The sequence below is a fragment of the Macaca nemestrina genome, chromosome 3, assembly GCF_043159975.1.
Source record: "Macaca nemestrina isolate mMacNem1 chromosome 3, mMacNem.hap1, whole genome shotgun sequence".
Classification (NCBI taxonomy): domain Eukaryota; kingdom Metazoa; phylum Chordata; class Mammalia; order Primates; family Cercopithecidae; genus Macaca; species Macaca nemestrina.
Window position 1 is genome coordinate 44,901,997 of NC_092127.1, and position 24,668 is coordinate 44,926,664.

General features: G+C 38.8%; 1 long non-coding RNA gene across 1 annotated transcript in view; it reads left to right on the forward strand.

The window, feature by feature from the left end:
• The first annotated feature begins 1,629 nt into the window (after window positions 1-1,629).
• LOC139362316 (uncharacterized) overlaps window positions 1,630-24,668 on the forward strand; it is an 84,619-nt gene continuing 61,580 nt past the window's right edge. The window contains exons 1-2 of the long non-coding RNA XR_011620931.1: window positions 1,630-2,209; window positions 3,473-3,585. This is a non-coding gene — a long non-coding RNA (uncharacterized lncRNA). The remainder of the gene's footprint in view (window positions 2,210-3,472; window positions 3,586-24,668) is intronic.

Here is a 24,668-nt window from a genome sequence, read left to right on the forward strand (position 1 = left end):
TATTTATTGGCCATTCGTATATCTTCTTTTATAATAATTCTGGGCTTGTCTTTTATCCAACTTAAAAATTGTTTTTTAAAAATATATTCTGTATATATTCCTTTGCTGAATATTATGTTGCCAGCATCTTCTCCCACTTTGTGGCTTCTTTTTTGACTCTCTTAATATATCTTATGGTGATGAAGAGAAATTCTTAAGATTAATTAAATCCAATTTAACATTTTAAAATTTACATTTAGTACTTTTCACATTAGTCATGAAGATATTCTATACTTTTTCAAAAGATTTTTTATGGTTTTACCATTTATATTTATGTGTATGATAAACTGAAATTAAATTTTTATGTATGGGATGATGTAGGCATCAAGATTCATTTTTTTTCCATATAGAAATCCAATTGTTACAGCATCATTTACTAAAATGATCTTTTCTCCCCACAGAATTTTAGTAGCAATTTTTCTTTCAATCATTTGACAATGTAAGAATGCATCTAAATATGATACTCATCTGACAAAGGTTTAATATCCAGAATCTATAAAGAATTTTATAAAGAACAAATTAACCAACAGAAAACAAACAACCCCGTTAAAAGGTGGACAAAGGACATAAACAAACACTTTTCAAAAGAAGACATCCATGCAGCCAACAAGCATATGAAGAAATGTTCAACATCACTAATCATTAGAGAAATAGAAATCAGAACCACAATGAGATACCATCTTACAGCAATCAGAATGACTATCATTAAAAAGTCAAAAAATAACAAATAGTGGTGAGATTGTGAGAAAAAGGGAATGCTTACACACTGCAGGTGGGGGTGTAAATTATTTCAGTCATGGTGGAAAGCAGTCTGGTGATTTCTCAAAGAACTTAAAAAAGAACAATTCAATTCAGTAATTTCATTATTGGATATATACTAAAAGGAATATAAATTGTTCTGCCATAAAGACACATGTATGTGTATGTTCATTGTAGCACTATTCACAATAGCAAAGACATGAAATCAACCTAAATGCCCATCAATGGTAGACTGGATAAAGAAAATGTGGTACATATACACCATGGAATACTATGCAACCATAAAAAGAATGAGATTATGTCTTTTGCAGCAGCATGGATAGAGCTGGAAGCCATTACCATAAGCAAACTAACACATGAACAGAAAACCAAATACCACATATTCTTACTTATAAGTAGGAGCTAAACATTGAGTACACATGGACACAAAGAAGGAAACAATAGGCATCAAAGCCTACTTGAGGGTGGAGAGTGAGAGGAGGGTGAGGATCACAAAACTACCTGTCAGGTACCATGCTTATCACCTGGGTGATGAAATCATCTGTACACCAAACCCCTGTGACATGCAATTTACCCATATAACAAACCGGCACATATACCACTGAATCTAAAAGTTAAAAAAAATACTATTTTTCTATTCCATTTGTCCAACATCACACTGTCTTAATTACTGTAGCTTTATAATAGGTCTTGCAAACTCACAGTATTATTCCTACAAATTTATTGTACTTCGGGATTTTTTTTTTTCTTTTGAGACCGAGCCTCACTCTGTTACCCAGGTTGGAGTGCAGTGGTGCAATCTTGGCTCACTGCAACCTCCACCTCCTGGGTTTAGGTGATTCTTCTGTCTCAGTGTCCCAAGTAGCTGGAATTACAGATGTGCGCCACCATGCCCAGCTAATTTTTGCATTTTTAATAGAGACGGGGTTTCACTATGTTGGCCAGGCTGGTCTCCAACTCCTGACCTTAGGTGATCTGCCCATCTCAGACTCCCAGAGTGCTGGGATTATAGGCGTGAGCCACCATGCTTGGCCAAGATTGTCTTTTGAAGTCCTTTTAATTTTCATATACATTTTAGATTTATGTTTTAATTTAAAAAATCTTTGCTGGGATTTGGTTTTGGATTTCATTGAATCTACAGATAAATTTTGAGATAATTGAAATCTTTTTTTTTTTTCTTTTTTTATCCTTCTGCCTTAGCCTCTCAACTAGCTGGGACTGCAGACATGCACCACCACACTCAGTAGAGATGGTGTCTCACCGTGTTACCCAGGCTGGTCTCAAACTTCTGGCCTCAAGTAATTCTTCCACCTTGGCCTCCCAAAGGGCTGGGATTATAAGTGTGAACCACCACTGCTGGCAAGAAACCTTAGTAATCTTGAGTATGTGTTGTGTCTCTTGATTTATTTAGGTAATTTCTCTTTGATATTTTGTAGTTTTTGCTCATATGATTAGATTCATTTCTAATTATTTGATTTTCTTGATGAGATTGTAGTTTTTAAAAAAATTTTATTTTCCAGTATTTTTAAAGTCATAGAAACACAATTTATTATTTTTTTAAAGACATAGGGTCTCACTCTGTTGCCTAGGCTGGAGTGCAGTGGTGCAATCTTGGCTCACTGCAATCTCCACCTCCCATTTCAATCAATCCTCTGCCATCACAGGCTCCATAGTAGCTGGGACTACAGGTGTGCACCACCATGCCTGGCTAATTTTTTGTATTTTTAGTAGTGATGGGGTTTCACCCTGTTGGGCAGGGTGGTCTCAAACTCCTGACCTCAGGTGATCTCCCTGCCTCATCCTCCCAAACAGAATTTGTTTTTGTATGTCAATTTTGTTACTGATTATCCTCTAAATTCACTTTTATTAATTCCAACAGTTTGGAGATTATTTTGAATTTTCCATGTATATAGTCATTTTATTTGCAAATAAAGATAATTTTTTCCCCTTTTTTCCAATTCTTATACATTTTTCCCCCCTTTTTCTTTCTTATTGCACTGACTAGGGCCTCCAGCACAATGTTCAGAACATGTGATGGTATACATTCTCACCCTTAAAATGTTATTGGTTGTCACAGCTGAAGAGACAGTGCTACTGGCACCTAGTAGGTACAGACCAGGGATGCTGCTAAACATCCTACATTGTATAGGCTATACTCCCACGACAAAGGATTATCTGACCCAAAATATCAATAATGCCAATGTTGGGAAACCTGGATGTGAGGAAAAGCAGACAAATATAGATCCTATGGCATGGCTGCTCGTATTCTTAATGTTGGTTCTGAATCATTCAGAAAACATTAGCTTATGCTCAACACACTCTAAAGTGTAATGCATGCTAGAAAGATTTATGTAAAAATGTTTACAGATTTTCAATTGTTAAAGATGTTTCAATTGTCTTAAAGATGTTTCAATTGTCTTAAAAATCAACCCTTTGTGGAAGAGCTCATTTCCAAATAGTGCCAAAAGCGTGAAGTACTACAGAAAGCCAAGACCTCTTTGCAATTTTTATATTGTTCGATAACAATTTAAACAACATTTCTGGCTTTCTGGTTTTATATTTGCACAAAGACATTTAAAAAAAAAGATTCTAAAACAAACTGTGGTTTGTACTTCAGGACCCCAATGAACTTTTTTTTTTTTTTTTTTTTCTCTGCCGGGACTTTACACAATAGGCAGCCCAGACCTCAACAGCATCTGGCCATCAGCTGGAAGTTCATTCTGAAAAGGCTCTTCCTGAAGTCCAATCATCTCTTTCGTCTTAAGAGTCAGGACACAGTCAGCTGGGGTATGGAAGAGCCAATTAAATTTGGTGTAATTGCAGCAGAGTTTAGGAATTTGCCTCGTTGAGGGAGTGGTATGGGAAGAAAGGGTGGCATGGAAGAAGATTATGTGGGAGTTCAGGAAAGGATAAAATGTGCTGAAAATAAAATGAAGAAGCAACAACATCTGGAAATTTATTGGAGAAAGGCCACAATTGAAAGTGCATGTGGGGAATAGGAAACAGGCCCCAGATTGCCATGGTTCTGAAAGATCAGGAGCCTAGAGAAAGTTGTATTAAAAAAATTTCTTTAAAAGACCCTGTGGCCTGGTGACAAGCATCAAGAAGCAAATGAACTTGGCTTGGTTTCCTGAACCAAGAAATCTCTATCTGTATTTTAGCATGCTCTCTGAGTCATGAAATATGTGTAGGAAGGAGGCCCAAAAGAGCCAAAAATTCCAGTGGTAAGGAAAGATGGAACTGTTGTGTCAAAATACAAAAAGGTGCAGAGTTGAGTGGAGATGGTTTCTGTAGCTGACAAGTCATTCGTTAGGCAGAAATAAGCAATTTTCATTGCCTCTTTAATCACTGCATTCATGTCTTCACATTCCACCCATCTCCTCAATGAAATACTTTCTTGATTCTTGGGTCATGACATCACCAAGCTGTTCAGATGACACTGGCTTGTGATGTGGCATAAGAGAACATCTTTCTCAGTTTATTCATAACACTGAATAATAACCACATTGGGACTGCTGGTCATAAATCATACTATCATCACACTCTCTAATCATTTGGAGCCAATCATCATTTTCCCGATCCATCTGCAGAATAAAGAGAGCCTAGCATTGTTCACTGGCCCCCAAGTGTCCTTATTTAATTCATGGAGAAATAAATGCATAATGCAATCTTGAGATACAAAGTGAGTCTGTCATATCAAATCTACAGTGGTGATGAGGTGAAGACTACCAGAGCTGAAGACTGGTGTTTCTTTTGGAGATTCAAAATCAGATCAGAATGCCTTTCATTGTTCGTACTGTGGGAGGACTGTTTGTCAAGAACCTGGTTATGTTACTCAGGAGGCTCACAGATTTCTTTCTGTTATAGTTCTTCCTTGTTTTCAAAATTTCTTCCCCTTATTTATTTTGGGAGAGGCATCTAGGCCCACTCAGCAATGCTGAACCTTGAGTTTTAAAAAAGCACACTATTCTGTAGTCCCTATTGTTCTCATCTGTAGAGAGGCGGATGGCAAATAAATCATCTGTTCACAGAGCATTTTGCCTCTAAAGACAAAAATGACAGAAAACACAGACATCCACTGTTATGGGTTGAATTGTATCTCACCCAAATTTATATGTTGAAATCTTAACCCTCAGTCCCTCAGAAGGTGACTGTATTTGGTTTCAGGGCCTTCAAAGACGTAATTAAGTCAAAATAAGGTCATTAGACTGGTCTCTAATGCAAGCAGACTAGCATCCATGTCAGAAGAGATACAGAGGGAAGGCCATGTGAAGACACACGAAGAAGATGGCCATCTACATGCCAGGGAGAAAGGTCTCAGAAGAAATCAACGCTGCTTACACCTTGAACTCTGACTTCCAGCCTTCACCATGAGATAACACATTTCTGTTGCTTCAGTCACCTAGTCTGTAGTACTTTGTTATGGCAGCCCTAGCATACTAGCAAGTCTACATATGCCTTGCTATATTTTTCTGGATAAATAAATATTTTCTCTAGATTTAAATGAACTATTAGAATACTTTTTTTAGTACCAAATATGTGTCCAGACAAATATACTTGGTCTTATGAAGAAAACAAAGAGACAATACCCAAAGCATTCCCTACAAATTTTCTTCACATGAAATGAACAGAAAACAGTATGAATTCACCAACCATTATGTTTATGTTATCTTAATTTGAGTTTCCACACAATCAGACCCTCAGACAGGTATTGCAATGTCCATAGGTTATTTGGGAGGTGATTCCAGGTAACTGAGGTAGGAGGGTGGAGGAGTGAAGCAGAAAACTTGAGCTATAAAGTAGGCTGCCATTGTGGAGACCTGGGGCTCAATTGCACTGGTCCCCTCACTGGGATTACCTTCCCTGGGAGTGGGTCTAGAACATGCTTCAGGGTTGTCGCTCTTGAGGAGTTGAAGCAGTTGTAGTATTCAACAACTTCACGTCACCAGTTGAAAGCTGTACCTGTGGACTCCACCTCCCTGGTAAGTTGTCTATCTTGCTCCACAGCCAGAGAGAGTTCTCAAGTAGAAAATATAAACTCCTTGCATTAAATACTCATGCTTGCATCGAACAAGGAGGGTTGAGGGAAGGTACACAGGGCAATGAAGTACATTATACATATTCCACTGTATGCTAGTATCTCTCAGGAGGAAGGTTCCTCATTCTTAGTCCACGCGATTCAGGTGGTACAGATTCACCCTGTGGCTCTAGCAGTAGGTCCATGACTCAGCCCACTAGTTGACCTGAGTTGGTCAATCAGGTTATTTCATTCCTACAGCCTGAGTATTTGGTTCACAAATCCCAAACCTGACCAATAGAGCACACCCTCCAGGACTTTTTGTGGGCCCTGTCTTTATGCTGGGATTTCTACCTGCAAAGCTAATGAAGGTGGAAGCTGGCAGTAGCTTCTCTTAGCCCCAGGAAAAGAGAGCTGACCTGAGTGTGAAGTACCACACAGGAAAGCTGAGCAAGAGATGGCACACTGGACAAGGATAATGCTCTAAAAAATTTTTTTGATAAATAATATTTGTATGCATTTATGGGGTACATGTAATATTTTTACATGCACAGAATGAATGTATTATGATCAAGTCAGCACATTTGGGGTGTCCATCACCTTGAGAATTTATTATTTCTATGTGTTGGGAAAATTTCAAGTCGTCTCTTCTAGCTCTTTTGTTGTTAGCTATAGTCACCCCACTCTGCCTTCGAACATTAGAACTTATTCCTTCTTATCTAACTGTATGTTTGTATCCATTAACTAAACTTTCTTTACTCCCCTGCGCCAACCTTCCCAGCCTCTGGTATCTATCTTTCCACTGCCTACCTCCATAAGATCAACATTTTTAGCTTCCATATATGAGTGAGAATATACAATATTTATATTTCTGTGCCTGGCTTATTTCACTTAACATAGTGACCTCCAGTTCCATCCATGTTGCTGCAAATGACAGGATCTCGTTCCTTTATATGACCACATAGTATACCATTGTGTATATGTACCACATTTCCTTTATGTTTATTCATTGTTGGACACCTAGGTTGATTCCATATATTTGCCATTGTGAATAGTACTGCAATAAACAAGAGAGTGCAGGTATCCCTTTGATATACTGATTTCCATTCCTTGGATAAATATGCAGTAATGGGATTGCTGAATCATATGGTAGTTCGATTTTTAGTTTTTTGAGAAATTTCTATGCTCTCTTCCATAATAGCTGTACAAATTTACATTCCCTCCAACAGTGCATAAGGATTCCCTTTACTCAGCACCCTTGCCAGCATTTGTCATTTTTTGTCTTTTTGATAATCGCCATTCCCGCTGGGATGAGATGATATCTCATTGTGTGTGTGTTTTTTTGTTTTGTTTTGTTTTTTTGTTTGTTTGTTTGTTTTTTTAATTGCTATAGCTTTAGGGGTATGAGTGGTTTTTGGTTACATGGATGAGTTTTATAGAGGTGAAGTCTGAAATTTTAGTGTACCTGTCACTGGAGTTATGTGCATTGTACTTAATATGTAGTTTTTGTCCCTCACTCACTGTGGTTTTAACTTGAATTTCCTTGATGACTAGTGATGTTGAGAATTTTTTCATAGACCTTTTGGCCATTTGTATGTCTCCTTTTGGGAAATGTCTATTCATGTCCTTTGCCCACTTTTTAGTAGCATTTTATTTCTTTTGAGTTGTTTGAGTTCTTTGTATATTCTGGATATTAGTCCCTTGTCAGATGGATAGTTTGCAAACATTTTCTCCCATTCAACATGTTGTGTCTTCCATCTGTTGAGTGTTTCCAATGCTGTGCAGAAGCTTTTTAGTTTATTATAGTCCCATTTGTCTATTTTTTTTAATAATTGCCTGTGCTTTTACGGTCTTATTCATGATGTTGTTACCTACGCTGATGTCTTGAAGTGTTTTCCCTATGTTATTTTTTTAAGTAGTTTTATAATTTTGGGCCTAATGTTTGTCTTTAACCCATCTTGAATTGATTTTTGTATATGGGGAATTTTAGGGGTCCAGTTTAATTCTTCTGCATATGGATAGCCAGGTTTACCAGCACTATTTACTGAAGAAGGTGTCCTTTCCCCAATATATGTTCTTGGTATCATTGTCAAATATCAGTTGGCTGTGAATATCTGGATTTATTTCTGATTTCTCTATTTTGTTCCATTGTATCTATTTTTTATATCTATGTTCTTTGTATCTATTTTTATGCCAGTACTATGCTGCCTTGGTTACTATAGCCTTGTACTATATTTTGAAATCAGGTAGTGTGATCCTCCTAGATTTGCTCTTTCAGGATTGCTTGGGCTACTTGGGCTCTCTTTTGGTTTCCCACAAATTTTAGAATTTTTTTTCTATTTTTGTGAAAAATGTCACTAGTATTTTGATATGGATTGCATTGAATCTGTAGATTCCTTTGTGTATCATGGTCAGTTTAACAATATTAATTTCTTCTGATTCATGAATATAGGGTATCTTTCCATTTGTGTTCTCTTCAATTTCTTTCATCTGTGTTTGGTAGTTTTCCTTGTGGTGGCCTTCTTTCACCTCCTTGGTTATATTTACTTCTAGATATTTTAATTTTTTTGTGTTATTGTAAATGAGATTGCCTTTTTTATTTCTTTTTCAGCTAGTTCATTATTAGTGGAAAGAAATACTACTGAATTTTTATATGTTGATTTTGTATTCTTTGACGTTACTGAAGTTATTTATCAGTTCTAAGCATTTTCTGGTGGAGGTTTTCAATCTTTTTAAACATGAAATATGTCATCTGCAAAAAGGGACAATTTGATTTTTCTTTTCCAATTTAGATGTCTTTTGTTTCTTTCTCTTACCTGATTGCTCTGATTAAGAATTCTGGTACTATTTTCAATAGGAATAGTGAAAGTGGACATCCTTGTCTTGTTCTAGTTCTTAGAGGAAAGGTTTTCAGCTTTTCTCCATTCAGTATGGTGTTAGCTGTGGGTTTGTCATACATGGCTTTTATTGTATTGGGGTATGTTCTTTTCATGCCTAGTTTCTTGAGATTTTTATCATGAAGAAATGTTAAATTTTTATCAAATGTCTTTTCTGCATCTATTGAGATGATTATATAAATTTTGTCCTTTATTCTGTTGATGTGATGTCTCTCATTTACTGATTTACATATATTAAGCCATCCTTGCATCCGTGGGATAAATCTTACTTGATTCAGTTTGCTAATATTTTGATGAGGATTTTTGTGTCTATGTTAATCAAGAAGCTTTTGTGTGTGTGTGTGTTTTCTCTGGTTTTGTTATCAGAGTAATGCTGGCCTTGTAGAACGTACCAGGAAGAATTCTCTCCTCTTCAATTTTTTGGAATAGCTTGAGGAGAATTGGTATTAGTTCTTCTTTAAAAGTTCTGCAGAATTCAGCAATAAAGCCATTCAGTTCTGGGCTTTTCTTGTCGGGAGACTTTTTATTATTGATTCATACTCATTACTCCTTAATAGTCTGTTCAGGTTTTTATTTTTTTTCCTGTTTTAATGTTGGTAGATTTTATGTGCCCACAATTGATTTCCTCTAGGTTTTCAGTTTGTTAGTGTGTAGTTGTTTATAATAATCTGTATTGCTATGGTATCAGTTGTATGTCTCCTTTTTTATTTCTGATTTTGTTCATTTGGGTCTTTTCTCTCTTGGCTAGTTTAGCTAGTAGTTGATCAATTTTGCTTATTTTTTCAAAAAACAAACTTAATTTCATTGATCCTTTGTATTGAGTTTTTAGTTTCTGTTTTGCTTAGTTTTTCTCTGACCTTTATTATTTCTTTCCTTTTATTAATTTTGGGTTTGGTTTGTGCTTGCTTTTCTAATTCTTTGAGGTGACTCATTAGATTGTTTATTTGAAAACTTTTTACTTTTTTGATGTAGGCAAGTATTGCTATACACCTCTCTCTCTCTTTTTTTTTTAATTCTCGCTCTGTCGCCAGGCTGGAGTTCAGTGGTGCGATCTCAGGTCGCTGCAACCTCCACCTCCTGGGTTCAAGCGATTCTCCTGCCTCAGCCTCCCGAGTAGCTGGGACTACTGGTATGCACCACCATGCCCAGCTATTTTTTGTATTTTTAGTAGAGATGAGGTTTCACCGTGTGGGCCAGGATGGTCTCAATCTCTTGACATCGTAAGCCACCCGCCTCAGCCTCCCAAACTGCTGGAATTACAGGTGTGAGCCACCGTGCCAGCCACATCTGTCTCTTAGCACTGCTTTTGCTATTGCTCACAGATTTTCGTATGTTGTGTTTTTATTTTCAATTGTTTCAAGACATTTTTTACTTCTTTTCTAATTTCTTCATTCAAGAGTATTCAAGAGTATGTTGTTTAATTTCTATGTATTTGTATAGTTTCCAAAGTTCCTCTTGTTATTGACTCTTAGTTTTATTGCACTGTGGTCTGAAAACATGCTTGATATGATTTCAGTTTTAAAAATTTGTTGAGACGTGTTTTGTGGTCTGACATATATGTTCCACATCTGATGAATATAATATATATGTTGTAGCTGCTGGATAGAATGTTCTGTAAATGTCTGTTAGGTCCATTTGATCTAATGTGCAGTTTAAATGAAATATTTCTTTGTGACATGGAATCAACCTAAAAGCCCATGAATGATAGACTGGATAAACTGTGGTACATATACACCATGGAATACTATACAGCCATAAAAAATAATGAGATCATGTCCTTTGCAAAAACATGGATGGAGCTGGAGGCCATTATCCTAAGCAAACTGATACAGAAACAGAAAACCATACATACTACATGATCTCACTTTTAATTGGGAGCTAAATGATGACAACACATGAACACATAGAAGGGAATGACACACACTGGGTTCTATTAGAGGGTGGAAAGTAGGACGAGAGAGAGGACCAGGAAAAATAACTAATGGGTACTAGGCTTAATACCTGGATGATAAAATTATCTGTACCACAAGCCCCCATAATACAAGTTTACCTATATAAAAAACCTTCACATGTACTCCTGGACTTGAAAGTTAAATAAATTACAAAAAGTAAATAAATGTTTTTTGTTAATTCTCTGTCTAGATAATCTGTATAAAGCTGAGAGTGGGGTGCTGAAGTTTCCAACTATTATAGTTTTGGAGCCTATCTCTCCATTTAGATCTAATAATATTTCCTTTATATATCTGGGTGCTTGGGTGTTGGGTGCATATATATTTTAAATTGTTATATCCTTTTGCTTAATGGATTCCTTTATCATTATATAATGACTTTGTCTGTTTTTACTGTTTTTGACTTAAAGTCTGCTTTATCTGATATAGGCATAACTACTTCTGCTCACTTTGGGTTTTTGTTTTGTGGAATATCTTTTTCCATCCCTTTATGTTCAATTTAAATGTCTTTACATGTGAGATGAGATTCTTAGAGGCAGCATCTAGTTGGGTCATTAAAAAAAATCTATTCAGCCAGTGTCTTTTTTGTTGCTGTTGTTCATTCCAACTTTTAAAAAAATTATTATACTTTAAGTTCTGGAATACATGTGCACAACGTGCAGGTTTGTTACATAGGTATGCACGTGCCATGGTGGTTTGCTGCACCCATCAACCCATCACCTACATTAGGCATTTCTCCTAATGCTATCCCTCCCCTTTCACCCCACCCACTGGCAGGCCCTGGTGTGTGATTATCCCCTCTCTGTGTCCATATGTTCTCATTGTTCAAATCCCACTTATAAGTGAGAACATGCGGTGTTTGGTTTTCTGTTCTTGTGATAGTTTGCTGAGAATGATGGTTTCCAGCTGCATCCATGTACCTGCAAAGGACATGAACTCATCCTTTTTTATGGCTGCATAATATTCCATGGTATATATGTGCCACAATTTCTTAATCCAGTGTGTCATTGATGGACGTTTGGGTTGGTTCCAAGTCTTTGCTATTGTGAATAGTGCTGCAATAAACATACGTGTGCACGTGTCTTTATAGCAGCATGATTTGTAATCCTTTGGATATATACCCAGGTAATGGGATGGCTGGGTCAAATGTATTTCTGATTTTAGACCCTTGAGGAATTGCCACATTGTCTTCTGCAATGGTTGAACTAATTTACTCTCCCACCAACAGTGTAAAAGCATTCCTGTTTCTCCACATCTTCTCCAGCATCTGCTGTTTCCTGACTTTTTAATGATCACCATTCTAACTGGCATGAGATGGTATCTCACTGTGGTTTTGATTTGCATTTCTCTAATGACCAGTGATGAAGAGCATTTTTTCATGTGTCTGTTGGCTGCATAAATGTCTTCTTTTGAGAAGTGTCTGTTCATATCCTTTGCCCACTTTTTGATGGGGTTGTTTATTTTCTTGTAAGTTTGTTTAAGTTCTTCCTAGATTCTGGATATTAGCCCTTTGTCAGATGGCTACAATGTAAAAATTTTCTTTCATTCTGTAGGTTGCCTGTTCACTCTGATAATAGTTTCTTTTGCTGTGCAGAAGCTCTTTGGTTTAATTAGATCCCATTTGTCAATTTTGGCTTTTATTGCCATTGCTTTTCGTGTTTTAGTCGTGAAGTCTTTGCCCATGCCTATGTCCCGAATGGTATTGCCTAGGTTTTCTTTAGGGTTTTTATGGTGTTAGGTCCTACAGTTTAAGTCTTTAATCCATCTTGAGTTAATTTTGGTATACGGTGTAAGGAAGAGATCTAGTTTCAGTTTTCTACATATGGCTAGTGAGTTTTCCCAACACCATTTATTAAATAGGGAATCCTTTCCCCATTGCTTATTTTTGTCAGGTTTGTCAAAGATCAGATGGTTGTAGATGTGTGACATTATTTCTGAGGCTTCTGTTCTGTTCCATTGGTCTATATATCTGTTTTGGTACTACAGCCTTGTAGTATAGTTTGAAGTCAGGTAGCATGATGCCTCTAGCTTTGTTTTTTGCTTAGGATCGTCTTGGCTACAAGGGCTCTTTTTTGGTTCCATGTGAAATTTAAAGTAGTTTTTTCCTAATTCTGTGAAGAAAGTAAATGGTAGCTTGATGGGGATAGCATTGCATTTATAAATTACTCTATGCAATATGGTAGAGGGGTCACGTACCCACTTGAGGAGGCAGTCTGTTTCTTAGCAGAGCTCGAGTGCAGTGCTGGGAGATCTTCTGCTCTCTTCAGAACTGGCAGGCAGGAACATTTAGGTCTGCTGAAGCTGCGCCCACAGCTGCCCCTTCCCCGAGGTGTTCTGTCCCAGGGAGATGAGAGTTTTATCTATAAGCCCCTGTCTGGGGCGGCTTCCTTTCTTTCAGAGATGCCCTGCCCAGACAGGAGGAATCTTGAGGGGCAGTCTGACTACAGCAGCTTTGTGGTGCTGCGGTGGGCTCCAACCAGTCCGAGTTTACACTGTGAGGGGAAAATTGCATACTCAAGCCTCAGAAATGGTGGCTGCCCCTCCCCACACCAAGCTCTAGCATCTCAGTTTGACTTCAGACTGTTGTGCTGGCAGTGAGAATTTCTTTTCTTTTCTTTTTTTAATACAGTTTATGTTCTAGGGTACATGTGCACAATGTGCAGGTTTGTTACATATGTATATATGTGCCATGTTGGTGTGCTGCACCCATTAACTTGTCATTTACATTAGGTATATCTCCTAATGCTATCCCTCCCACTTCCCCCCACCCCACGAGAGGCCCCAGTGTGTGTAATGTTCCCCTTCCTGTGTCCAAGTGATTTCATTGTTCAATTCACACCTACAAGTGAGAACATGCGGTGTTTGGTTTTCTGTCCTTGTGATAGTTTGCTGAGAATGATGGTTTCCAGCTGCATCCATGTCCCAACAAAGGACACGAACTCATCCTTTTTTATGGCTGCATAGTATTCCATGGTGTATATGTGCCACAATTTCTTAATCCAGTCTGTCATTGATGGACATTTGGGTTGGTTCCAAGTCTTTGCTATTGTGAATAGTGCCGTAATAAACACACATGGGCATGTGTCTTTATAGCAGCATGATTTATAATCCTTTGGGTATATACCCAGTAATGGGATGGCTGGATCAGATGGTATTTCTAGTTCTAGATCCTTGAGGACTCGCCACTGTGTCTTCCACAATGATTGAACTAGTGTACACTCCCACCAACAGTGTAAAAGTGTTCCTATTTCTCCACATCCTCTCCAGCACATGTTGTTTTCTGACTTTTTAATGATCACCATTCTAACTGGTGTGAGACGGTATCTCATTGTGGTTTTGATTTGCATTTGTCTGATGGCTGGTGATGATGAGCATTTTATCATGTGTCTGTTGGCTGCATAAATGTCTTCTTTTGAGAAGTGTCTGTTCATACATATCCTTTTCCCACTTTTTGATGGGGTTTTCTTTTTTTTTCTTGTAAATTTGAGTTCTTTGTAGGTTCTGGATATTAGCCTTTTGTCAGATGAGTAGATAGCAAAAATTTTCTCCCATTCTGTAGGCTGCCTGTTCCCTCTGATGGTAGTTTGTTTTGCTGTGCAGAAGCTCTTTAGTTTAGTTAGATCCCATTTGTCAATTTTGGCTTTTGTTGCCATTGCTTTTGGTGTTTTACACATGAAGTCCTTGCCCATGCCTATGTCCTGAATGGTATTGCCTTGGTTTTCTTCTAGGCAGTGAGAATTTCAAGCCAGTGGATCTTAGCTTTCTGGGCTCTGTGGTAGTGGGATCCACTGAGTTAGACTAATTGTCTCCCTGGCTTCTGTCCCCTTTCCAGGGGAAGGAATGGTTCTGTCTTGCTTGTGTTCCTGGCACCACTGGTGTAGAAAAAAAATTCCTGCAGCTAGCTCAGTGTCTGACCAAATGGCCACCCAGTTTTGTGCTTGAAATCCAGGGCACTGCTGGTGTAGGCACCCAAGGGAATCTCCTGGGCAAAGACTGTGGGAAAGGCATAGTATCTAGGCTGTAATGCACCATTCCTCACAGCACAGTCCCTCAAGACTTCCCTTCACTATGGGAGGGAGTTCCCCAATCCCTTGCACTTCCCGGGTGAGGCGACGCCCCACCCTTCTTTGGCTCGCCCTCTGTGGACTGTGCCCACTGTCTAACCAGTCCCAGTGAGATGAGCCAGCTACCTCAATTGGAAATGCAGAAATCACCTGCCTTCTGCCTTGATCTCTCTGGGAGCTGCAGACCAGAGTTGTTCCTATTCGGCTATCTTGCCAGCCACCCCATTGTATATCTTTTAAGTAGAATATTTCATCTATTTGCATTCAAGGTTATTATTGACATGTGAGGGAACTCTTATTCCTGTCATTTTGTCATTTTGGTAATTGCTTTCTGGTTTTGTATATCCTTTGTTATTTCTTTCTTATTGTCACTATAGTTTTGTGTTTTTCTGTAGTATTAACATTTGAGTTCTTTCTCCTCCTCATTTGTCAGTTTGTTTTACCAGTAAGTTTTATATTTTTGTGTGCTTTTGTAGTGATAGATATTGTTTTTTCCCTTCCAAGGGTATGCTTTTCTTAGGCATTTCTTGTGCAACTGGTCTAGTGGTGATAAATTCCCTCAGTTTTTGCTTGTCTGGGAAATACTTTATTTATCCTTCATTTATAAAGGATAATTATGCTGGGTATAACATTTTTGGCTAGCAGATTTATTTCTTTTAGTATTTTGAATATTTCATCCCATTCTCTTCTGGCCTGTAAGATTTCTGCTGAGAAATCTGTTATTCTGATGAGGGGTTCCCTTATATGTGACTAGATCTTAGTCACTTTAGTGCTGTTACTGAATGTCTAGTCACATTTATGGGAATCCTCATCTTGCTGTTCTTAGAATTCTTTCTTTGTCTTTGACTTTTGACAGTTTTCATGTAATGTACTATGGAGAGACCTTTTTAGATTGTATCTACTTAGGAATCTGAGTTTTCTGTATTTATATGTCTAAATCTCTTGCTAGACTTATGACATTCTTAGCTATCATTTTGTTACATAGATTTTCTATGCCTTTGGGCTTTTCTTCAACTTCTGGAATACCCATAATTAAAAATTTGGGTTTCTTTCTGGTATCTCATTTGTCACATAAGTGTTCTTCAGTTTTTTCTATTTTTCTGAGTTATTTCAAAAGACTTGTCTTCAAGTTCTGAAATTCATTTTTTCATTTGATCTAGTCTATTATCAATTACATTCTTCAGTTTCAGGATTTGTTTGGTTCTCTTTAAATGATATCTTTGGTGAATTTCTCACTCATATCTGAAAGCATTTTTTTTTTCTGATTTTGTTGTACATTGTTGTAATGTTTGTCTGTGTTCTCTTGTATCTCATGGAGCTCCTTTGATATTATCACTTCAAATTCTTTTTCAGGCATTTCATGCATTTTGGTTTCCTTAGAATCTGTTGCTGGAGAATTATTGTTTTCTTTTGGAGGTTTTATATTCCCTTACTTTTTCGTATTTCTTGTGTTTTTACATTAATATCTGTAATGTTCATGTTTCTTGTTTCTGTAATGTTTATGTTTTATGTTTCTTTACATTGATATCTGACTGCTCCTGTCATGTAATGGCTACTTCTTCCATTTTTCTGGATTAACTTTTACATGGGAAATCTTTTTTCCTGAAAATGCATCTACAGTGTTGGTTGGGTAGGCCCCTTAACTTTGATTCTGGGTGTGTGCAGCAGTGTCATCTTTGTATAATTTCTTTGGCCCTAAATGGCCTTAGTGGTGTCTGTGATTTCTTCAGACGCTTAGGCTGCAGTTGTTAGTGGAGGCTGTGGTGAGGCTTTATTGGGATGAGGACAACAGATGGGCCTCTCTCCAGAACCCAGTGGTGGCAGCAGTGGGCTGAGCATGTGTGTCCTTGGGGGCCTGGATGACATTTGTGGGCACTGGTGTTAGGAAGTCCAGGTATACTGATTCCTGGGCCTCCAGGCTCTCTCTCAGGTGCTGGCAGTGCCAGTGATGGACTGGGAAAATGGATGAATGCTTGGGCCTCTGGGTAGCATGTATGGTGTGGGAGATGGCAGTACAGATGGTAGAACAACCCTTGGGCTCCCAGGCAGAACATGCTGGTTTTAGTGCTGGCTGAAATGGGCTGAGCAGGTCAGTCCAGGCCCCAAGTGGTGTGTGTGGATGACTGCTGGCAGTGGTGGTAGTGGCAGGCGGGTGGGCCCATCCTCAAGCCCCAAGGAGAAATTCATGGATAACAACAATGGTGGATGGGGTGGGATGATCCCAGGCTCTCAAAGGGTGTTTTTGAGTACTTGGGAAGCAGTTCCAGCCTGGGTGGGCCTGGGGGAGAACGTGTCCTCAGAATGCATGTCAGTGTAGAGCAGCCCTGCTGCTGGTGGGGTGAGGTTGCAGTCATTGGCAATCGACCCAGGCAGGCAGCTTTTAAACTCTAGGGAGTATATGCTATCTTCCCTTTGTTTTAGGAACAGCCTCCCAGTGGGTTAAATTGCCTGTTCTCTGGGGTGTAGGACACTGTGTGGCCTTCAGTGCTGGGGATCCTGCTCCACTGCTGGGTCCAACATTACCTCCTTTTCCCAGCCCCTAGTAACCACTATTCTACTTTCTGTCTGTATGAATTTTAGTATTCTATCTACCTCATATAAGTGACATCATACAATATTTATTCTTTTCATATGTGTTATTTCACTTAGCCTAATGTTTCCAAGGCTCATCTAATACATGTAGCATATATTAGAATGCCATTCTTTTGGCTGAATAACATTTCATTAGACACACACACATAAAACATTATATAAAACATTTTGTTTATCCATTTATCTGAGGGATAGTTGAGTTGTTTCCACCTTTTGGCTATTGGGAATAATGCTGCTATGAGCATGAGTGGACAATAATATGATGTACATTGTACATTGATGTACAATAATGTGTACAATACTAATTCTTAATCTAAGTAGCAGAAATATCACATCTGAAGAAGCTCATATCGGTTCTGAGGCTTCATATAACAGTAAAGGACTCTAGGCCTTGTGGATAGGGCTTGGCTTTTACAGCTTCATCCTTTGCTCAGAATGTGCTCTCTCACTCTCCCTTATTCCTGACCACAGCCTCACCCTCTTCAAAGTGAACTGTAGAATCAATCTTGGAGCTGAATGGTTGTGTGGGATTTCTGCCTCTGAAATGTAGTAGTTGTTTGACCTTTGATTAGTTGTTTAACAAACATAATTATATATGTTAATAATTATGATGCCAACTAATATGATAAATATCAATGAGTCTACTCTGTGAGAATAGAGCATTTAGGGAAAGGCACATGTATTCAAACTGGGTGTTATTATATTAACACTATATATAGTGTTTTTATTAGGGTTCTTTCTTTGCAAGAGTCAAAATTCACCTTTGACTAATGTAAAGGAAACATTGAGCCCCAACACCATGAACATTTGAGTACCTGTTTTTGTGTAAACATTATGTTTTCAATTCTCATGGGTAGATACCTCCAGTTGAATTGCTGGATTGCATGTCAACTCTGTTTAAAGTTTTAAGGAAGTGCCAAACTGTCTTCTACAAGGATGCATCATTTTACACTTTCATCAGGAATGTATAAAGGTTTTAAAACTCTACATCCTCAGCAACACACTTGTTATTATTTGTTTTCTTGGTTATAGCCATCCTAGTGGGTGTAAAGTGGTATCTTACTGTTAGTTTTATTTGCCTTTCCCTAATGACCAGTGATGTTGAGCATAGTTTCATGTGCTTATTGATGATTTATATATTTTCTTCAGGGAAAATTTATTTAAATACTTTGCTGATTTGAAAAATGGGGATGTCTTTTTAATGTTTAGTCAAAAGAATTCTTTAAGTATAAATCAGACCTATATTGGACACATGATTTGCACGTATTTTATTCCTTTCTGTATGTTTTCTTTTTTTTTTTTAATTATACTTTAAGTTTTAGGGTACATGTGCATAACGTGCAGGTTTGTTACATATGTATACTTGTGCCATGTTAGTGTACTACACCCATCAACTTGTCAGCACGCATCAACTCGTCATTTACATCAGGTATAACTCCCAGTGCAATCCCTCCCCCCTCCCCCCTCCCCGTGATAGGCCCCAGTGTGTGATGTTCCCCTTCCCGAGTCCAAGTGATCTCATTGTTCAGTTCCCACCTATGAGTGAGACCATGCGGTGTTTGGTTTTCTGTTCTTGTGATAGTTTGCTGAGAATGATGGTTTCCAGCTGCATCCATGTCCCTACAAAGGACACAAACTCATCCTTTTTTATGGCTGCATAGTATTCCATGGTGTATATGTGCCACATTTTCTTAATCCAGTCTGTCTCTGATGGACATTTGGGTTGATTCCAAGTCTTTGCTATTGTGAATAGTGCCGTAATAAACACACATGGGCATGTGTCTTTATAGCAGCATGATTTATAATCCTTTGGGTATATACCCAGTAATGGGATGGCTGGGTCATATGGTACTTCTAGTTCTAGATCCTTGAGGAATCGCCATACTGTTTTCCATAATGGTTGAACTAGTTTACAATCCCACCAACAGTGTAAAAGTGTTCCTATTTCTCCACATCCTCTCCAGCACTTGTTGTTTCCTGACTTTTTAATGATTGCCATTCTAACTGGTATGAGATGGTATCTCATTGTGGTTTTGATTTGCATTTCTCTGATGGCCAGTGATGATGAGCATTTTTTCATGTGTCTGTTGGCTGTATGAATGTCCTCTTTTGAGAAATGTCTATTCATATCCTTTGCCCACTTTTTGATGGGGTTGTTTGTTTTTTTCTTGTAAATTTGTTTGAGTTCTTTCTAGGTTCTGGATATTAGACCTTTGTCTGATGAGTAGATTGCAAAAGTTTTCTCCCATTCTGTAGGTTGCCTGTTCACTCTGATGGTAGTTTCTTTTGCTGTGCAGAAGCTCTTTAGTTTAATTAGATCCCATTTGCCAATTTTGACTTTTGTTGCCATTGCTTTTGGTGTTTTAGACATGAACTCCTCGCCCATGCCTATGTCCTGAATGTTACCTAGGTTTTCTTCGAGGGTTTTTATGGTATTAGGTCTAACATTTAAGTCTCTAATCCATCTTGAATTAATTTTCATATAAGGAGTAAGGAAAGGATCCAGTTTCAGCTTTCTACTTATGGCTAGCCAATTATCCCAGCACCATTTATCAAATAGGGAATCCTTTCTCCATTTCTTGTTTTTCTCAGGTTTATCAAAGATCAGATGGCTGTAGATGTGTGGTATTATTTCTGAGGACTCTGTTCGGTTCCATTGGTCTATATCTCTGTTTTGGTACCAGTACCATGCTGTTTTGGTTACTGTAGCCTTGTAGTACAGTTTGAAGTCAGGTAGCGTGATGCCTCCAGCTTTATTTTTTTGACTTAGGATTGTCTTGGAGATGCGGGCTCTTTTTTGGTTCCATATGAACTTTAAAGCAGTTTTTTCCAATTCTGTGAAGAAACTCATTGGTAGCTTGATGGGGATGGCATTGAATCTATAAATTACCTTGGGCAGTATGGCCATTTTCACGATATTGATTCTTCCTATCCATAAGCATGGTATGTTCTTCCATTTGTTTGTGTCCTCTTTTATTTCACTCAGCAGTGGTTTGTAGTTCTCCTTGAAGAGGTCCTTTACATCCCTTGTAAGTTGGATTCCTAGGCATTTTATTCTCTTTGAAGCAATTGTGAATGGAAGTTCATTCATGATTTGGCTCTCTGTTTGTCTGTTACCGGTGTATAAGAATGCTTGTGATTTTTGCACATTAATTTTGTATCCTGAGACTTTGCTGAAGTTGCTTATCAGCCTAAGGAGATTTTGGGCTGAGACAATGGGGTTTTCTAAATATACAATCATGTCATCTGCAAACAGGGACAATTTGACTTCTTCTTTTCCTAACTGAATACCTTGATTTCTTTCTCTTGCCTGATTGCCCTAGCCAGAACTTCCAACACTATGTTGAATAGGAGTGGTGAGAGAGGGCATCCCTGTCTTGTGCCAGTTTTCAAAGGGAATTTTTCCAGTTTTTGCCCATTCAGTATGATATTCGCTGTAGGTTTGTCATAAATAGCTCTTATGATTTTGAGATACGTTCCATCAATACTGAATTTATTGAGAGTTTTTAGCATGAAGGACTGTTGAATTTTGTGAAAGGCCTTTTCTGCATCTATTGAGATAATCATGTGGTTTTTGTCTTTGGTTCTGTTTATATGCTGGATTACGTTTATTGATTTGCTTATGTTGAACCAGCCTTGCATCCCAGGGATGAAGCCAACTTGATCATGGTGGATAAGCTTTTTGATGTGCTGCTGGATCCGGTTTGCCAGTATTTTATTGAGGAAATTGCGTCGATGTTCATCAGGGATATTGGTCTAAAATTCTCTTTTTTTTGTTGTGTCTCTGCCAGACTTTGGTATCAGGATGATGTTGGCCTCATAAAATGAGTTAGGGAGGATTCCCTCTTTTTCTATTGATTGGAATAGTTTCAGAAGGAATGGTACCAGCTCCTCCTTGTACCTCTGGTAGAATTCAGCTGTGAATCCATCTGGTCCTGGACCTTTTTTGGTTGGTAGGCTATTAATTATTGCCTCAATTTCAGAGCCTGCTATTGGTATATTCAGGGATTCAGCTTCTTCCTGGTTTAGTCTTGGAAGAGTGTAAGTGTCCAGGAAATTATCCATTTCTTCTAGATTTTCTAGTTTATTTGCGTAGAGGTGTTTATAGTATTCTCTGATGGTAGTTTGTATTTCTGTGGGGTCGGTGGTGATATCCCCTTTATCATTTTTTATTGCGTCTATTCAATTCTTCTCTCTTTTCTTCTTTATCAGTCTTGCTAGCGGTCTGTCAATTTTGTTGATCTTTTCAGAAAACCAACTCCTGGATTCATTGATTTTTTGGAGGGTTTTTTGTGTCTCTATCTCCTCCAGTTCTGCTCTGATCTTAGTTATTTCTTGCCTTCTGCTAGCTTTTGAATGTGTTTGCTCTTGCTTCTCTAGTTCTTTTAATTGTGATGTTAGAGTGTCAATTTTAGATCTTTCCAGCTTTCTCTTGTGTGCATTTAGTGCTATAAATTTCCCTCTACACACTGCTTTAAATGTGTCCCAGAGATTCTGGTATGTTGTATCTTTGTTCTCATTGGTTTCAAAGAACATCTTTATTTCTGCCTTCATTTGGTTGTATACCCAGTAGTCATTCAAGAGCAGGTTATTCAGTTTCCATGTAGTTGAGCGGTTTTGATTGAGTTTCTTAGTCCTGAGTTCTAGTTTGATTGCACTGTGGTCTGAGAGACAGTTTGTTATAATTTCTGTTCTTTTACATTTGCTGAGGAGTGCTTTACTTCCAATTATGTGGTCAGTTTTGGAATAAGTGTGGTGTGGTACTGAGAAGAATGTATGTTCTGTTGATTTGGGGTGGAGAGTTCTGTAGATGTCTATTAGGTCTGCTTGCTGCAGAGATGAGTTCAATTCCTGGATATCCTTGTTAACTTTCTGTCTCATTGTTCTGTCTAATGTTGACAGTGGGGTGTTGAAGTCTCCCATTATTATTGTATGGGAGTCTAAGTCTCTTTGTAAGTCTCTAAGGACTTGCTTTATGAATCTGGGTTCTCCTGTATTGGGTGCATATATATTTAGGATAGTTAGCTCTTCCTGTTGAATTGATCCCTTTACCATTATGGAATGGCCTTCTTTGTCTCTTTTGATCTTTGATGATTTAAAGTCTGTTTTATCAGAGACTAGTATTGCAACCCCTGCTTTTTTTGTTCTCCATTTGCTTGGTAGATCTTCCTCCATCCCTTTATTTTGAGCCTATGTATGTCTCTGCATGTGAGATGGGTCTCCTGAATACAGCAGACTGATGGGTCTTGACTCTTTATCAAATTTGCCAGTCTGTGTCTTTTAATTGGAACATTTAGTCCATTTACATTTAAGGTTAATATTGTTATGTGTGAACTTGATCCTGCCATTATGATATTAGCCGGTTATTTTGCTCGTTAGTTGATGCAGTTTCTTCCTAGCCTCGATGGTCTTTACATTTTGGCATGTTTTTGCAATGGCTGGTACCGGTTGTTCCTTTCCATATTTAGTGCTTCCTTCAGGGTCTCTTGTAAGGCAGGCCTGGTGGTGACAAAATCTCTAAACATTTGCTTATCTGTAAAGGATTTTATTTCTCCTTCACTTATGAAACTTAGTTTGGCTGGATATGAAATTCTGGGTTTAAAATTCTTTTCTTTAAGAATGTTGAATATTGACCCCCAGTCTCTTCTGTCTTGTAGAATTTCTGCTGAGAGATCCGCTGTTTAGTCTGATGGGCTTCCCTTTGTGGATAACCTGTCCTTTCTCATTGGCTGCCCTTAACATTTTTCTTTCGTATCAACTTTGGTGAATCTGACATTTACGTGTCTTGGAGTTGCTCTTCTCAAGGAGTATCTTTGTGGTATTCTCTGTATTTCCTGAATTTGAGTGTTGGCCTTCCTTGCTAGGTTGGGGAAGTTCTCCTGGATAATATCCTGGAGTGTTTTCCAACTTGGTTCCATTCTCCCCATCACTTTCATGTACACCAATCAGACGTTGATTTGGCCTGTTCACATAGTCCCATATTTCTTGGAGGTTTTGTTCGTTTCTTGTTACTCCTTTTTCTCTAAAGTTTCCTTCTCACTTCATTTCATTCATTTGATCTTCAGTCACTGATACCCTTTCTTCCACTTGATCGAGTCAGTTACTGAAGCTTGTGCTTTTGTCACGTATTTCTCGTGTCATGGTTTTCATCTCTGTCTGTTTGTTTATGGCCTTCTCTGCATTAATTATTCTGGTTATCAATTCTTCCACTCTTTTTTCAAGATTTTTAGTTTCTTTGCACTGGGTATGTAATTCCTCCTTTAGCTCTGAGAAGTTTGATGGACTGAAGCCTTCTTCTCTCATCTCGTCAAAGTCATTCTCCGTCCAGCTTTGATCCGTTGCTGGCGATGAGCTGCATTCCTTTGGAGGGGGAGATGTGCTCTTATTTTTTGAATTTCCAGCTTTTCTGCCCTGCTTTTTCCCCATCTTTGTGGTTTTATCTGCCTCTGGTCTTTGATGATGGTGACGTACTGATGGGGTTTTGGTGTGGGTGTCCTTCCTGTTTGTTAGTTTTCCTTCTAACAGTCAGGACCCTCAGCTGTAGGTCTGTTGGAGATTGCTTGAGGTCCACTCCAGACCCTGTTTGCCTGGGTGTCAGCAGCAGAGGCTGCAGAAAATAGAATACTACTGAACAGCGAGTGAACCTGTCTGATTCTTGCTTTGGAAGCTTCCTCTCAGGGGTGTACTCCACCGTGTGAGGTGTGGGGTATCGGTATGCCCCTTAGTGGAGGATGTCTCCCAGTTAGGCTACTCAGGGGTCAGAGACCCACTTGAGCAGGCAGTCTGTCCCTTCTCAGATCTCAACCTCCACGTTGGGAGATTCACTGCTCTCTTCAAAGCTGTTAGACAGAGTTGCTTGCGTCTGCAGAGGTTTCTGCTGCTTTTTTGTTGTTGTTGTTGTTGTTGTTGTTGTTGTTTAGCTGTGCCCTGTCCCCAGAGGTGGAGTCTACAGAGACTGGCAGGCCTCCTTGAGCTGCTGTGAGCTCCACCCAGTTCGATCTTCCCAGGGCTTTGTTTACCTACTTAAGCCTCAGCAATGGCGGGCGCCCCTCCCCCAGCCTTGCTGCTGCCTTGCCGCAAGATCGCAGACTGCTGTGCTAGCAATGAGGAAGGCTCTGTGGGTGTGGGACCCTCCTGGCCAGGTGTGGGATATAATCTCCTGGTGTGCCCTTTTGCTTAAAGCATAGTATTGGGGTGGGAGTTACCCGATTTTCCAGGTGTTGTGTGTCTCAGTTCCCCTGGCTAGGAAAAGGGATTCCCTTCCCCCTTGCACTTCCCAGGTGAGGCGATGCCTCGCCTTGCTTCAGCTCTCGCTGGTCGGGCTGCAACAGCTGACCAGCACCGATCGTCC